The following is a 19,147-nucleotide window of genomic DNA, read 5'->3' as shown; positions in this document are numbered from 1 at the left end:
CCAAGTTTAAGTAGGCAGCTTATTAAAGAAACAAAATGTACTAAAACAAAACAAAATGGGTCTTGAGTCATTGTGGTTTGTACTATCCTCAAATGCTGACCTCAGTTTAAATTCTTTACTGTGCCCTCCAAGTGCATGCTTGTTCTTTTGTTCAATCAGTATCTAGGCCTGACCACCTTGCTTCCCTAATTCATTTGTTTAGGCTGGTAATGTAAAGATTCCTCAGGGAAGAACATCAGTGCAGAGTGCCGAGAAAGCAAAAATGACATGCAGAGTAAATATCAGCAGAAAAAATAAGATTAAGAAAAGTCAATAGGAGATGCTGAGATAGGAAGGCCATAGTTAGAGATTAGATGCCCCTGAGGAAGCAATGCAAGCAGACATAAATATGGATGTGACTGATAAACCCTGGCAGGTCAAGGTGGAGTACAACATCGGTGTGAGACTGCTCTTCTACCTCCTACTCTAGGACTCAGATGACACTGAGTTGACTCTAAGTTTCTAAGGGGTTTTGTTGTTGTTGTTGTTGTTGTTGTTTTTTCATATTTTGAGCCATACCAACTTCTTTTTTCAAAGAATAAAAATAAAATAAAAAACGTGTAATAAAAACTTATAAAAAGTCAACTGTCATGTCAGACAAGGAGTAGTGGCAAGGTTTAGCATGTGTCAGTGACAGATACCAGATAATATCAAGCTCCTTCGCAATTTAAGGAAAATGTAGAATTACAGCAATATGCTATCTTTATATGTGAAAATCACTTAATAGGAAAATTTATGAGATCGTAGTCTGACCACTGCACATCAGGCCACCATAACATGGTGGAGTCATGGTAGTGTGTATTTCTAAATCTCGAGTTTTGCAATACATTACAAATTGTTCAGATACTGAGATACCAAGTGGTGGCATTCATATACACACGTGTGTGCATGAACACATACACACAAGATTTATTTGAAATTTTGAATGCCAATTAAATAACAAAAGAAAAGGAGATTTTATTTTATTATACCTGTCTCCTGTATAGAATACTTGGCTCATTTTCATATTTTCTTTGCAAATGTAAAGCGTTCATCGGCCAAACCTCAGCTCTGAAGGGATTTTTGAAAACAAATATGTGAAAATGCTTTAAGCTTTAGATGTGTGAAATGTATCACACATTTAGAAAAGGCCAGCTGAAAAAAATTCAGCTCGATATATCACAAAGTAAATAACATGGGCACAAGATCTAAAAAATATAATCGCAGAATCTCAGAATCTTTCATTTTACTTTCTTCTAATTATTAAATCCTAGCCCCCCAAAAAGGTTACCACTAATCTGACTGCTGTATTTTTATATAATTAAATTCTAGAAAATGCTTATCAGCATTTCTTCATAATTTTATCTTTTAAGCTTTTGACGCTAAATAGTGTTGTATAGTTATAGATATTTTGAATTTTGTACAGATGATGTGGTTCTTACTTTGGTTACCATGTCCATGAAGTGCTTTCCAAATTGTGAAGTGTGTCTGTAGGTCATTGAAATTGTTGTAGAATATCCATTTTATAAGTATGCCATTCCAAATTTGATAGACATTTTAGTTGTTTTGAGTTTTTGTTGTTACAAAGCTATCTTGCTTTGGTATGTTCTTGTACATGTCTGTTAGTGAACACACCCAGGCATTTTCAATGAATTTATGCCTAGGAGTACAAGTGATGGGTTATAGGTATGTTTGTCTTAAAATTTAATTTTTAATACCAGTTTTGTTATGACAATTGAGTCATTATTCAATAAATTGAATGTCGTCTTGAGTATTAGTCAAAACACTGAACATCACTTATATTAAAATCTTTCATTCCTAGTTGGATTGTGTAATCTGATGACTTGGCTTAGTGGCTTTTTTGCTCTGGTTTGCCAGATGTTTCAAATGAATGGATATGTGAGATGACTTGGTCACTGGGCTTGTTCTCCTAGGAGTAATCTGCCATTTAATTTTATCTTTAAATTTGGAATGAATGCCTCAGCATTCTATGAATGCTGAGAAATGTCAGATATCATTTTGAGGAAACACTTGAACTAAAAATTTTGACACTGCTCCACTTTGGAGGTCTATTTTACAAAGTCTGATCATACGTCCAGCATCAGCAGGATATATGTTTGAGTTAGTTTTCTGGTACAAATGAATGTTTTTATTGTGCCACATACACCCTGTTGTAGCAAATGTCTGGCTGTGGTTACATCTGCAGTCTGTGTCTTTGAAGCACAGCTATTTGATTTTGTAGGTTCTGTGTAGGGAAATGGCATGACATGAGCTTCACTAACGCTGCACTAGAAATAACTAAATAACAAGGCATACCAGCTGTACTGCATGTAGATATGAAATGGAAAATGCAGTCTTAGATAAATATTAGTGAAATATTTTAAATTCAATTGAAGAAAATAAACTAAATTGAAAAATGTATAAGCATACCAGATAACTCGTCCATTGGTCTTCAAATCACACAATTCTGTATGATTTAACTCTTTAAAACAGATGAATAAATGGTGTGAAATCAAACTGAATCATCAGACTATCACAAAACTGATGCCATATCTCTGTATGAGGTTATTTTATTCAGTTAATGTCAGTGGAAGGTACAGTGAAATATTCTAAATCCACAATAATGAACACACATGCTGAATGTTGTCGTATCCACCAATTAAATTTAAAATGATCAGGAAGACAAGTGACAAATATTTTTGTTACAACAGTCACGGAAATACGTAATTAAAGGCAGACAACATAAAATAGACTCTGTGTAAACAGCATGCATGTTTAGACCCCAAGTTTTCCTGAAAATTATGAAGAATCCTCATTATTTACAGAATAACTTTCTCAATGAAAAAAAGACAATACTGACCTATGATGATATTAAGAATGTCATACATTTCCATATTATCTGAGAAAAGAATTGATTAGTGTCAGAATCAGCCCTCTGAACTTTCCTTGTCCTTCTGGAACCACACATTTGTGTGCCTAATGAATGGCTTCTATCAGTTTTCTCAGCGGTAACTCGCAGAGGAGCCTGAATATTAAGCACACATTAAAGATTCCATTGATCTTACATAATCAAAGGAGAGATAGAGGGTTCTTCCCTCAAAGTTGACAGAAACAGGTTAGGACTGTTTTAATAAACTGTGATTGAAAGTTTCCCTACGTGGTATCAGTTCTCTTATGGAAGTTGAATGTAATATCCTATGATGTTTTCAGATATATATTTGATAGAAAAATGTCAAGAAGGTTATGTTTAGTGTGGGATATGTGTGATGGGCAGTTATGAAGTATTCGGGATGGCAGTTAACATTTATAAAAATATTTCTTTGTGCCAACCGTTTTATTTTTATTATCTAACTTATTTCTCCAAACAATCCTTTATGAAATTGGCATTATTTCAGATAAAGAGGCAGGTAAGTTGGTGGGAATGAAAAAAAAATAAAATAAAAAAAAATGCCCAAGGTAATTCAAGTAAGATTTAAATTTAGAATTTTCTAGCCTGTAAGTCAATAATCTCCCTTTAACGACACACCAATTCTGCAGAGAAATGGCAATTGTATTTTCATAGTAAAAATTTCCCCTATGAGTTAAACATTATTTATTACAATAAAATGGTTAGAAATTTCAAATTTGGTGGAGAGTAAAAAGTATATTTCTTTTTTATACTATCAATGAGGCAAATAATTTCACCTTTGTAAACAGGAGGAATTGCATATATGTTGAAATATATAAGGAATCAATGAGAGAGCTAGTTAGAATAAGGCAGGGATTCTGAAGAATAGTCCCTGTCTTGTCCTTCCCTTGATTGGCCTTTTATACTCCCCAAAGCTTATTTTGTACAGAATTGAAGAAAGGGCACCAGGGCCAGGCAAGCTGCCCTGTACTACCTAATGTGGGTCCTTGCCACCATCTGTGGAGTAGCCGAATGAAATGAATGGGAGCTAACAGGCAGAGGGATTTAGATACTCACCTAGTAGCTCACTGTTAGGTGATACACTGAACCGAATTAGCTCCTCTTTTTTATTGGATCTCTCAATTGCTCTCTTTTGTAAATAAGCATGCGTGCCCATACCCTCTGGACTATCAAGTCCTCCATCTGACTTCACATTGGCACAATATTCCAAAAATCATATCAGGTAAACTCAAAATTGTTTCACATATGCCTAAGTGAATGGTTTTATACCTGACTTGATTATCACTGCAGTTGAATTGATTTTGCTTGTAGAGCTAACCTTAGGAATGACATAAGGATCAGTGAGGACTGAAAAATGCTTTGGAGAACTTTGAGGAAGTCAGTTGGAGATTTACTAAATGCTATTTATCTAGTCTCTTTTTAATAAGCTAGTAAATATATTCTTACAAATGAAAAGATGTAATTGATACCTCATTTGTTCTCTAATCTTGCAAAGAGTCTCTATATTAATCAAATGATATATTTAAATACACTGCATATGCTCAACATGAAGCAAAAATTACAGAGGCAAGCTTAAGAAATGATACACAGAAAAAGTGTTGAGCATGGCAATATATTATAGGAGCACAATAAATTTTATACTTAGTAAAATATAACCAGAATACCAGGAAGAGAGATATTATGTGAGTTGAATTGGTCCAAGCTGCATTGGTCCAAGAGAATCATAAAGGAAAGATATAACTTTGACAAATTCTGAAAGGTAGAAATAGAGAGCAGAGAAGAATATCATACCTGGGAGCATTAAATGGGTAAGAGTACAGTGGTGGCAATTTATGTTTTGAAAGCAAAGAAAAAAATATCACAGTTAAAGTAGATATATTATGTTGGGAAGTAGACATATTTGGAAATGTAAATCAGGGCATCGTATGGAACAGTGAATGTCAGATACAAGAGTGAACTATAATTCCCATTTTGCTTATGTTGATATTACTCTTATGACCATCATAAATTTATGTCACTTTTCGACTTCAGTTATTTTAGAATATGTGAGACTTGCATTTGGTGGTTTCTGTGTTTGCTTATAGAATGAAAAGTCTGTGATCCTAAGATTCCAAGATATTTAGACTTTAAGCTGCAGGCAGTGGGACTCGTTGATATTTCTGAGTGAGAATGTCCTCGACAAACTCCAATTTGGGGTAATTATTCCAGCAGTATGGATGAGAGAAAAGAGATGTTAGCCCAGAAGACCAGAGAGTAGAATATTGCATTAGTCCAACACCACAATAGTACAGTAAAAATAAATGGGATGGATATGAGGAGTATATTAATCAAGTAAAGTCAAGAAAACAGAAACCCCCTTGGTGAAATTCACCTTCTCCCTCAGTTTATCTGGCTTTTTAAATTATTGCCTTGACCCCCACTGGATATCACATGAAGGGAATGGGAGCAAAAGGTTAAGTGTCTTGATACACTTTCAGAGATACAAGTCAATGCCTAACTCTTTTCTTCTCAGTGCTAGAGTCCAGAGGGGGGGGTCAGGGGGGCAGTTTTATTCTAGGCCCTGTTCCTCAGCTTATGAATCTCTGAGCATATGGTAAGAAAAATAAACATCTGTGGTATATTCTCTGACAGTTTCTCCAACATTTTAATCTCAGGATCCTTTACACTGTTAAATATTACAAAGAAACCCACAGAACGTTAGTTTATTTGAGTTATAGCTACCAATATTTACCATGTTAGAAATTAAAACAAAGTTAAATAATGTAATTAATATTTATTTAATAGAAAACCATTACTTATTAAGATAATTAATCTGTGTTTTCATAACAAATAGCTGTGCTTTCCAAAACTAAAAAACGATTAGTGAGTAGAATATCTTTATTTTATATTTTTGCAAACCTGATTAATGTATGGCCTAACAGAAGACAGCTAGATTCTTACATCTGCTTCTGTATTCAGTTACAATATTACAGATTAGGTCACGTCTAGAAAATTCCACTATATTTATGAGAAAATGAAATTTTAAAAGGTAAGTCATATTTTAATATTATTATGAAGATAGTTTTGATTTGGGGTACCTCTGTGGTTGGATTCTCCACACCACACTTTGAGAATCCTTACACTATGATATTTAAAGGGAGGCAGGGAAAGAGATTCTCTAGATGAACACACAGTAAAAATGGCAATGAGTTAATAAACTCTGGAGATAAAAGAGGGACTTGTATTTATTGGGAGAATATTAGCTAACAAATATTTCCAGAATTTATATAATTTATATACATTTTCCAGCTAAGGAAATGTACTCATACATGTTCTCAAATTGATTTGGACCACTAGAGACCAACAATTCAACTAACGAGCATCTAATCTAATCATTGGTTGGTTTGCTATAATTTTAATACATTATTGTTTAATTTTTAGTTAACATAACTCTAACTAATAATATATTATGGGTGCACAGTGATGCCATGTCTCTGCTAGACCTTCATATGTGACGAGTATTCCTGTGATTCTAAGGAGTAGAAAATACTGACTGAAAAAGACATTTTTGATACCTCAGGTCCTAAACCACACAAGAAGAAACAGTGTCATAGCACTGTGATGTCCTATAGAAACAACTGAATATTGAGTGAAAAAATTTAGTGATGAGGTATGATCCTTGTGCTGGCATTAAAACAAAACAAAACAAAAAATGAATGTCAGGAATAAGAGAAAAGTCAAAGGGTGCTGACTAACGAGTTTACCTAACATCCTTCTGCAGTAGCTGTGACTGATGACTAAGAAAAGAAGCCCTGTACCTAAGAAGTAGGTCTGGGAGAGGTTATTTTGGGGAATGTTTACCAGGACAATGGTGGCATTAGACATTCTGAAGTGAGATATTTTGTATAACTGGAGTTGGAATTAGAACAGCTACAGTATGGAACGAATGCCCCAAACAAAACAAAACAAACAAAAAACCCCAAACAGCCCACTCTATTTGATTACACGAAAACAAAGAAGAAATCCTATTGCAGTAAAAATGTTAAAAGGGAAGACAGATTAAAGGTCTGAAATATGATGATTATAGGAAGAATCTAAGGTTTGTCTAATTGGGTAAATACTGTGATGAAACTGTATAGTATATTTTAAGAACCCGTTGACCATGACTGCGCGCGCATACACGCACACACACACGCACACACACTTTTTCAAATGTCTTTGATCCTGTTTTTCAGGTTTCTGGATATTTCTGTCCTCTTTCCTTCATCTGTATTAATTTTATACACGGTATATGATAGAGCTCCAAGAATATCTTCAATCCCAGCAGCCAATCGCAGTGGCTGTAGTTATGTGTTCCAGATCATCATTTGGAAAAAACCAATTATATAGTGTGAAATTATTCTTGGCTATAGTGCATGAAACCCTATATAGAGAATCCCTATGAATTTGTGTCTAAATGTGTCTAACACATTAAAAATATAAACTGTGGTAAGCCATATAATATACACAGGCACGATCCTGGGCTTCTCCATATAGTTGCCTCTAAATGCCATTCTTCTTTTTCGTAGTTGATCTTGTTTTCAGTTGCCTGGATATTTCTGTTACCTTCCCTTCACCTATGTAAATTGTATCTATCCCTCAATACTCAGATTAAAATTTCTGCCTTTTGCAAATATCTTAGTCCACACTGATCTTTTTTTAAAACCAAAGGTGATTATATTCTGTAAAATTTAGTACTAGATTGTTCACTGACGTTCTCTACGAGTTTCATAAGCCAGTTTTTCTGTTTTACTTTCTTTCCTTACTAGATGTTAAATTATCTGAATGTCATTTTATACATACACACACGTACATGCACATGCCCACATACACATGTGTGTGTATGTGTGTGTGTGTGCACGTGTGTGCTTTTGTTTCAGTATCAGTTTGCCTGGCTCAGTGTTTAGACTAACAAAGGTACCAAATGGTTTACTGATTAATTTATGTTCCATCTCCTTGACAGGATATATGCTCATCATTGACTTCCTTAGAGTACCAGACAGTGTGGGAAATAGATGTTCTTTATTAGATATTTTTTGAATTAAATTGAGTGTGTCTACTTCATGCATATTTTTATGCAGTAAGAGAGCTAATATAAAAAAGTTACTATATACGTGTATAATGTTAATGAAATAAGATAATATGAATCACTAGCTAGGGTTAGTTTATACTTAATTTCTTTTCTAAGGCACTAGTGGTCATTATAGTGAAGCCATTATGTTCTATTTTTTATACTTTCTTCTTGCTTCAATAATGTCAAATGTTATGTTAATCTTTATCCTGTTTCCCCGAAAATAAGACCTACCTGGACAATCAGCTCTAATGCATTTTTTGGAGCAAAAATTAATATAAGACCTGGTATTATATTATATTATATTACCTTATATTATACCCGGTCCTACATTATAGTAAAATAAGACTGGGTCTATATATTAACTTTGCTCCAAAAGACACATTAGAGCTGATTGTCTGGCTAGGTCTTATTTTCGGGGCAACATGGTAATTATTATTGTTAGATAATCAAATAGAGTATATTCCAGAGTAAAGGTACAGCCTTTGCCCATTTGTTTCATAATTAAAAACAAACAAACAAATAAGCAAATAAACCCTCTGACTTCTGCTTTATCTATGGAAGTGCTGACTCAGAGAAAATAAGAGTCCAAAAAGACCAATTAGCATATAGTCTTATCCCAATGTCACTGTAAGAGCATTCACTATAACACAATTTCTAATGTGGTTAGGAGACAGTGTTCCGGGAAATGTTTCAGGTCTGCTTTTTCTTGTTTATTCAGTCAGTAGATGATGAAATTAAACTTAATAAAAAGCAGTAACTTAGCCATCCCTTTTATAATGATTTTCAGCATCTAAGAAAGTCTGCTTACTGTCCAGGGGGGCAACAGAAGACACGTGATGTGTAAAAAAACAATAAAAATTTAAACAAAAGCACAAGTTAATTGCAAAAAATGCTTCCCCTCCTTTTTCCTTTTTTCTGCATCCAAGAAAACATCATCAAAGCCAGGGTGATTCTGAAGACACCTTGAATGGCATTAAGGTATAAAGAAGAGAGGTTTTATTAAAGCTCAGGGAACACCTACACAGAGTACTTTGAATGACAAAATGGAGAGGAAATGCGCTTCTGTGGAGAGATAGTAAGATGGTTCTACTCTAAGAACCTCTGCTGCGGACTACAGTTTCCTACTGTTCACTTTACTCCAGTCCTTTTTGGTTGTAAGAAGTAGAGTCAAATCAATGCACTTTGAATTCCCAGGGACTAATGGGTAGCAGAAAAGTGAAATGAACTCAAAATCACACATACCTCGTAGTCTTTAGTATCAGTGGCTTCTCTCAGTCTTAATTCTCCTTCACAAGAATTAAGATCACTGTTCAGACATTGTGTTCTTTATCTTTAGGTAAAATTACAAAGAGGCAGCGTACGCGAGTACTGTACTTTGAAAGTTGAAAAATGATTTTTTGTGACATATGTAGTACATGAAGAAGAGTACATAGAATATAAATGCACATTTAAAAAATCACCGTGGTCATCCTACCCAGACAAGAAAGTAAATCATTGTAAAATCATTCTTTTGTCATTTCTTCAGAGTTTACAATCTATTTATGCATCATGAAGCCATATATTAGTTTGTCTGTTTTCATGTGTTTTATATATAGAGAATACCATGTGTGTATTATTTTGTGACTTGCTTCTTTCACTTTACATTTCTTTTGGTGATACCATTTATGCTGTTTTATTGCTGTATGGTATTCTAGTATATAAATATACCACAATGTATTCGACTAGACTTGTCTTATTGAACATTTGAGTTGATTCTACTTTTACCTGTTTTAAAATTGTTCATATGGACATTCTAGTGTCTGTTCATATATATATATGAAGAGATCCTTAGGGTATGTACAATTATGGGAGAAATTGATCATGTTCACCGCTCTCAAAGGGAATTACATAAAAATCAGATATTTAACATTTTTTAACTAATGGGTATGTAATTATTTTCCAATAAGACTTGAATTTGCACTTCCCAAATTACTAATTGGGTTCAGCATGTTTTTGTATGTTTGGTAGCCATTGAAGTTTTCTCCTTTGTGAAATTTCTGTTAAAACTTTTCTTCTTTTTAATATTAGTTATTCTTTCATTATTGCTTTACAGACGTTCCTTTTGTATATTGTGAATACTGGTCTTTTTTCATTTGTATCTCTGACAAAAACAAAGAACAACAAAAAAACTCCTCCTACTGTGTTTCCCTGAAAATAAGACCTAGCCGGACCATCAGCTCGAATGTGTCTTTTGGAGCAAAAATTAATATAAGACCTGGTATGTATTATATTATATTATATTATATTATATTATATTATATTATATTATACCCAGTCTTATATTAAAATAATACCGGGTCTTATATTATTTTTGCTCCAAAAGATGCATTAGAGCTGATGATCTGGCTAGGTTTTATTTTTGGGGAAACACAGTAGATTGTGGCTTGTTTTCTCATTCTCTTTATGATGTCTTTAGGAGGAAGTTTTTAATTTTAATGTGATCTGTTTTTACCTTAGTGTGTTGCTTAGGCATCTTTGATACACGAAGGTAAAGAAGACATTCTCTTACATGATATTCTAACATTGTTAGAGAAGGGTTACTTTTCATATTTAGTTCAATCCACTTAAGGATGCAATTTTTTTTCTTTTAATGGTAATCAGTTATCCAATACCATTTATTGAAAAGTCCATTCTCTCTCTCTTCACTTTCCCTAGCATCACCTCTGTCATTTTTCAAATGGTAGTAATTCATGGGTTTTCTATTATATTACATTTCTTTACTACTTATGATACTACTACACTATTTACTCTAGAGTTACAACTTTTCCTGATATTAAGTAGCATGACTTGCACCTACCATCCTTATTCTTTTCAAAAAGCATTTTTTAAATTTTTATTTTTTAATTACACTTCACATTAAATATTATATTAGTTTCAGGTGAACAGCATAGTGGTTAGACATTTATATAATTTACGAAGTGATACAAAAAGCATCTTAACTGCTCCTGGTTTTATTGCATTTTCATAAACATCTCATAATCAGCTTGTCAAGAACCACCACAAAATAGTAATATTTTGTTTATTTATACTGTCAGTAAATTTGGGGAGGTCTTTTGCATTTAAAAAATTTTTCAATACTTGAAAATGGTAGATCTCTCTAATTAAAGGTTTTAATACTTTTCAATGGAATGTTATCAATTTCTTTTATAAAAATTTTACTTTTTTGTTATGTTTATATCTCAGTGCTTCATATTTCAGTTTTTGGAAAATGGTAGAATTTTAAAACTTCAGTTGGTTTACTTTTCCTTTTATGTTTCACTTTCTAACTCATGTTGCTGATATACAGAAAAAATAATTTTTTATATGCTGACTGTATTAAGACAGTTATATGAACTCTCTTATTTCTCATAATTCATCTGTTTATTCCGTTGGATTTTCCCCTGTACATTCATATCATCTGTGCATCTACAAATAATGGGTTTGTTTCTTTCTGCTATCTTATATTTTTAACTGTATTAGCTAGCTCCAACAGAGCTATTTTAATTCTCAAAAGGGGTGTCTTAAATATTTTATCGTTAACTTGTATCTTTGCTGTTATGTTTAGTTAGAGATTATCAGTTATCGGTTAAGAAAGTTTCTGGTATGTTAAAAATCAATATTCTGGATGTGTGCTTGATCTTACCAAAGGCTTTTTCTGCATCTTTTGATGTGCTCATATATTATTTTTTTTCATTTTTCTCCTTTTGGTAAATATAATAGATTATGATAACTGAATTTTTTTAGTAAAAGAACCTCTAATTCCTGAGATAAACTCAAATGTGTCTGGTTTACTTACTCATTGCTGGGCTGCATTGCTATTTTCTGGTATAATTTGCTTTTTGTTTTTTTTCCTTAAATATTTTATAGAACTCATTGGTGCAGTTGACTGAGCCTGGAGTTTTATTTATGGAAAATTTCACAAGTGATTTGATTCTTTTAATGGTTAAAAATCACATTGCTTCCTACTTATTATTGAGTCAGAGATAATAAATCATATATTTTGTATATTTATCCATTTCATCTAATTTTCAAACTTATTAGCAAAAAGTGTTCAAGATACCCACTTAATCTTGTTTTACTATCTAAGTTATCTGTAGTGATATCTCTATTATTTGCCTTTTTTGGATAAATATCTGAAACTATTTTATCAGTTCTTTTATTTTGTTAGTCTATTTGCTTTTTTTGATATCTATTTAGTTATTTTCTGATATGAACATTATTTCTCTCTTTTATATTTTTGGTGTTCATTTGATTTTCTTTTTTCACAAATTTTTAAGATAGTTGTATATTGTAATTCATTGATTTTTCACTTCTTCTGGGATACAGGTCAAAAGTTTCGAATTTGGAGTCAGACTGACTAGTTAAATGTGAGAATATGGAAAGGATGTAAAGGATATCTCAAAATGGGAAAAAAGCACAGCTCAGGAATTTTATTCGAGTCTACTTATCCACACTAATCCATGCTAATTAAATGAATTCTTAGATTCAAAGTATGACTGGTGTGACATACTGTTAATGAGTATTTGTGTATGTGAGTTTGTATATGCATGTGTGCGCGGTTTATTTAAAATCTGTAAGTTTCACTGTCTTTTAGAACTCATAATCTTAAATTGAAAAAGTTAGAAAATGCATTTCTGTTTTGCAAAAACTGAACATTTTTTTTTCTTTTTTGACACTGCTGTGACAGTTGCAGTTAACATTTATTTCTTCTTGGCATAATTATTAATGATGTCACTTTGAATTTTCAAAAGTGTTCAGTTTGTATAATTAAAGATATGGTGACTTTAATTATTGCCTACTCATGCTCTAGTTTTTTAGACTAAATTTTACTATTCTCAAGAAAGTCCTCTGTAACATCCCAGACTAAATTTACTCCCACTGCTGCAGAGATCCACAGCATTTTGCATTTCCCTTTTGTAATATTGTAGCCATTTTAATGGTTTGACATCATGTCTCTTCCCTGCTAGATGTAATCATTAGGAGAGCAGGAGCTTTGACCATTTTATTCAACATTGTAAGCCCCCAGAACCTAATATAATGTATGGAAAATGGTAGGTCCTCAGTAAGTATTTATGAATGAATAAAGGAAGTACACAGTTTTAAATGATATTATTAAAGGAACTAAGCAAAATGTTGGCGTGCCGGCTAGGTAAACAAGTAAAGAAAAACGCAGCTTGAAAGTTATTGTCTCAAGAATGAATCCAGAAAAGAATCTACTGAATCCTTTAGAAGACATGATGCCAGAAGAATTGTTTGGCTTTGAAGGTAGATTATCACAGATCTCTTCTTTCTTCCTCTTAAAGAAATCCCACCTCCTAGACATGTATGTAGGTTTATCATGTATGCACATATATACAAAGAGAGAAAGAAAAAAAAATGCACCAACATGATAATAGTAACTGTGTCTTTTAATTTATTCTTTATGCTTTGCTACCTTACATATGATTTATATTGTTTTTCAAAAATAGAAAAGCATTATTATAAGTAGTAATATGAAGTGTTATTATTATATGAATACTTATTATTATAAGTAGTAATATGAAGTGTTACTACCTTTTAAACAATAGCTGGGTCATACCAAAGTAGTTTATGTCACTGTTCACCATGTTTAATTAGGCAAGGTGTTTAAGGTAATACAACAGTTTTTAAGATGAATCTCATATTTGGTCATTGCTTGCATCCAACAATTCCTGGAAATTTCACCAAAAAATGAGCAACTTTATTTCACAATAATTTAATGAGCTTTTGTGCAAGAAAGTTTTCTGAAGGCATACAATGGAAGTAGTTATTCACTGTCACACCTGCCCAATCTCTGAGTTAAACAATCGGTGCTAATACAAAAGGTTTGGAATCAACAGCACAATCAGTCATTTTTATTTATTATGTTGAGTTTGGTTAGATTAATGTGAAACAAAAAGCATAATAGATTAGACACAAACAAATTGTTAAAGTGGCATTGCTAAATGTGACAATAAAATGTGAACGTCCAAAGTACATTAAATACAGTGGGCTACAAATTGCTGTCGACACTGCCAGTCATGGAGGAAAAAAACTGAACTTCTAAAAGTGAAACGTGAGCAAGATACTGAATTTCAATGATTTTGTGAGCTATGTAAAATAGAAATAACTGTAATACTGTCTCATTGCCAATTAATGGGGCGCAATCCTCAAGAAATTGTATGCTTTCTTAAAAGAAAGTTCATGTAGCTATATAAGAATGTGTACTTTGTTATCGAAAATATACTGAAAAGAAAATAATATTATTTCAGGATATTCTTGCATTACAAAGATTCAACACAATCAACATATAATCATGGAAATAGCCAAAAATAATTTTTATCTTCAAATAAAATTATGTTAAATCAGTACTTCAGTGCCTGTTTTCATGTGGTTCGCTTGAGGTACTCAGCTTTCTACTTAGCAACCTGAGTTGATCTTGTTGCAGTAATCACTACACTCATCAGTCTCTACCACGTGTTTTTTATAAGGTTTTGATGGTTTCTCTGGTTTTAAGATTGGGCCCTGAGTAGATTAATCAGCCAATACTCTGCTCAGGCTGAAATGATATTCATCGTATACACTGCATTTGTTGCATACATATACAATGGTAATCAATTCATGCAGACCATATAGAGGTAAATCCAGGGGGCGTAAACGTGGTTTAAGACTATCCAGGTAGAGGGAAACATAATCATTTTGTTGGAAATACCTAGACTTTTTTTTTTTAATTAAAATTTATTTGGGTGACATTGGTTAGTAAAATTACATAGGTTTCAAGTGTACAATTCTGTAATACATCATCTATATATCACATTGTATGTTCACCACCCAGAGTCAGTTCTCCTTCCATCACCATATATTTGACCCCATTTACCCTCCTTTACTACCCCTCTGCCCCCTTACCCTGCTGTAACCAGTAAACTACTGTCTGTGTCTATGAATTTCTGTTTCTTCATTTGTTTGTCTTGTTCTTTTGTTGCTTTTATATCCCATATATCAGTGAAATCATATGGTTCTCGACTTTTTCTGTCTAATTTATAATATTTCGTTTAGCATAATAATCTCAAGATCCATCCATTTTGTTGCAAATTGCACTGTTTCATTTTTTCTTCTGGCAGACTTATACACTGTTAGTGGGAATGCAGTTTGGAGCAGCTGCTGTGGAAGGCAGTGTGGAGGTTCTTCAAAAAATTAAGAATAGAATTACCATATGACCCAGCAATCCCTCTCGTGGGTGCATACCCCAAAAATCTGAAAACGTTTATCCGTAAAGATATATATGCTCTGATATTCATTGTAGCTTTATTTACCGTGGCCAAGATACGAAAGCAACCAAAGTGTTCTTCCAAAGATGAATGGATAAAGAAGATGTGGTATATATACACAATAGACTTTTTTTGTTGAAGGTGATATAAGTGCCTGTGTCCTTTTTGCTTGCTGAGAGCCATATTGACATGGTAAAATGAGCTATTGTTAGGGCAAGCAAACTCCAAAGATAGATTAGAGAGACCAAATTAAACTGGATCTTTCATGATATCATTTAGTTAATGGTTTATGCCTGCATGCAACTATAGTCATAATAAAGATTACTCTTCTTGTTTAAGCCAGTTTTATTTTGATTACTTATGACTTGCATCTTAACCTAATCCAAACATTGGCTGCCTGTCTTTAGCATTTAGTTACAATTTCACATTATTAAAACCACAAAAAAAGAGTATTTGAAGAGATAAATGGGTAGTCCACATACAAGTGTGATTTTTTTTTCCCAGAGAGCATTAGGCTAAGGGCATAAAACATTGATAAATTAAATAGTGACACTGAAATGCATATGTATGAGATCTAAGTATTACAAATGACCACCCATATTTTTGAACAATTATCCTGACATCATAAAGTCCACAGTTGATATAAAATTCATTATTTTAATGTTTACTAAACTTAACAATGTTATACAGCAGATTCATAACTCAAAAACTTTATTCTCTGTTTTCATACTGTATAGAACAAAAATTATTACATTAAGTATATATGTATATATAAATTGTTAATAAACTCATGTGATCTAAGTGGAAAAATACTTGTTCAGCTATTAAGAGACCGTTACTGAAGAGAGTGTAGAAACGTTAGACTATTCATGGGGTTGCTGCAATAAATCCCCCTACCCCGTTTTGTTTTAGCTAAGGACAACAATAATGGATACGCATTTAAGATTAAATCATGAGACAGAAGCAAAGAAAAATCCTAGTAGACTTCAAGGTTTATTCTATTTCAGCCCATTCATCTTAAAATTCTTACATAGACTCAAGGAACAACATAAACATTTTGATGCCTTTCTTTATTTTTGATGCTCTAGGAAAAAAAGCAATTGATAGGAATATTTCCTCCTGTGCACAGACCCCATGAGCATTTAGCTAGAATTTTAGAAGTAGCAGATACCAGGAACAATTATTGCAATTATTCTTTTTTTGAGACCCATCACTTAGATTCTATTTATTTATCTTACCTCCCTCCCCATATCCTGTTTTCTAATAAAGCCAAGAAAAAATAGATGGACACCTCTTATGAGTAAAATGCACTATGATAGCATATCACTATCATACACTGACATCTCGTTCTCTTCCCCTTTTCAGGCACATGGGAGACTGCACTTCTCAGATCACTTACAGTTGAGAATGTCATGTGATTATTAGCCCATGTCCATCGTAAAATGTGAGTATAAATTATATTTACCATAGCTCAGCTGAGACCATGAAAATGCATGATTCTCTAATTTCTTTCCCCTACGTAGTAACCAAGAAGGTTGTAGCTTTAGCTAAAGATGCTGATTTTTTTTTATCATCCTATGTTCCTGAGTGAATGTTTGTAACAGAGGGACATACAGCATGACCAGATGCTAATTTTTGTTGTATTAAGCAACCGAGTTAACCGGTGGGAAGAGAAATCGGTTTGCTAGGCAAACCCTATCCTCTTATAGAATTTAGTGCTAATGTGAATGATACATGTCCCCAATTCTACCCTTAAATTTGGGATATTCAGAATGTGTGCATATGTTTGTGTAGAAGTCACATATGACATTTTGGCACCTTCCCATGTTTTATTTTCATGCAACATGTTGAGCTGCTAATGATGACATTGAAGGAAGTCTGATATTTTGGGGCTTTTGCTCAGGGGGGATAGACAATTACTGCCTCCATTTTGGTTTTGGGCATTTTGAGTTTATAGGGCTGTGCAATGTCCAGGTGTGGTTCCCAACTGGCTTTTGGAAGTTTATTAATCTAGACTACTCAGGAGGAATCTATATAAAGGTATAGGTTTGAGAGCCTCCAGACTATAGGTGACAGCTCTTACAGTATGAATACATATTTAAGAGAACATGTAGAATAAGATTATTGTGAGAGTTAAGGGATGGAAAGGGGGAAAAAGCAACAAAAAATAACATTGGGTATTTGAGAGACAAGATGGCATAACAACTAGAAGAATACTTGGAAAAAATTGGAGGTCCCTTCCCTTCTTTTTCTTTCTGATAATGTTTCTTGAATTGCAGTAAGGATCTAGACAGTAGACAGAGAATACAGTGTACATTGTGGTACCAGGAGTGTTTTCTTCGGTAGCTCAGAACTGAGTCTCTCTCCAAGATGTGTTGATATCAGGCCGCAGGAAGCTTTCTTGCAAAGATGACAACCATTCCCACAGGGCAGCCCACATTCTAAAAAAGTTATAAATGTGTACTGGTTGATGAAGGGGTATGGAGTTCAATGTTTTGCCTCACTTGAGACAACTTTGAAGGGCCATCCGGCTGCAGAGCTCCTGTCGGATATGCTGAGGCTTTGTTGCCACTGCGTTGCAGTTTAACTCTCATACTGTTTGATCCTGCTTGCTTCACCCCTCAGAGTTATTGATCCTCAGAGTACTCCGTAATAAGTCTCCTAAATACATGTCTCCGAGTCCCAAATGCTCTCGCCTGGGAAGCTCAAACTGTGACAGAGATAAGGAAGAAAAGACAGAGAATAATAATTGGTACAGTGTTCTAAAATCGGCACAAGGGAGCAAAATTAGAGGCACAGACAGAAGCATCGGTTAATCAGAAAGTGGTTACACTTCTTTTGAAATCAAAGTGAAAACGAATGAGTATGTGGGTGTAGATAAATGATGAAATGGAAAATTGAGGATGTTTATGCCTGAGAACCTTAATTTGTTTTTTGCTATCCAGTTGACAGCCTGTTCTGGTGAGATGGAGGAGGACTTTTAGGTTTGAGGAAAGTTATAAATGTTTAATCTATTAGGTATGGAGAATGGAGAAGGAAGGTGAGCAGGGCAGGGAGAATGATTGTTTAGATCAGGGGTGTCCAAACTTTTTTCAACGTTTTTCACCAAGGGCCGTATGCGGTAAAATACACAAACAGCCGGGCCACTCACTCGAGGTGAAGTACGTATTGCCTCACCTGGTTTATTTAAGTAAACTAAAGATATTTTTGGAATTTGCTGCGGGCCAATTAACAATGGATTGTGGGCCGCAGTTGGCCCGCGGGCCTCATTTTTGACACCCCTGGTTTAGGGCAACGCTAAGGACAAAACATGGAAAGAACATGGGATTGGAAAGAGCAAAGATGTCAATTTTTGGCTGAATTATTTCACCTAAATTGATAATCTGAGTTCCCATCATTCACCTGAACACTTAGAATAGTAGCACCTGTCCTTGTTCCTTCATAGAATTGTTGTGATGATTAATAAAATATTGTATGTTAAAGTGAATTTTAATAAATTATAATAGGCAAATGTATGCTACCAGTTGTTTTAGTTAATGTAATGAAATACTGGCTATGGTTGGTAAAGAAAATTGAACAATGTGCAGAAAATATAAAAGTGAAAATTCCTAAGCATAATACTGTAAAACCTTAATGCTTATGCTCTGAAGTGCCACTCACTGCCCACTTACATAAAACCACCCAGTGATTGGAATTTAAAGTTGATAAGGAGCTTTGTGAGGATGATTTATAACTGGCTACTTTTTAAAAACAATACCCTGGGTAGGTCAGTGTGCTCTCATAGAACTACTTATTACTGCATTAAATGTCATGATTATCCTTGTTATTTGATTCTATTCTTCCTCT

This window comes from Rhinolophus ferrumequinum, chromosome 3, assembly GCF_004115265.2.
Source record: "Rhinolophus ferrumequinum isolate MPI-CBG mRhiFer1 chromosome 3, mRhiFer1_v1.p, whole genome shotgun sequence".
Classification (NCBI taxonomy): Eukaryota; Metazoa; Chordata; class Mammalia; order Chiroptera; family Rhinolophidae; genus Rhinolophus; species Rhinolophus ferrumequinum.
This window is presented reverse-complemented; position numbering follows the sequence as displayed.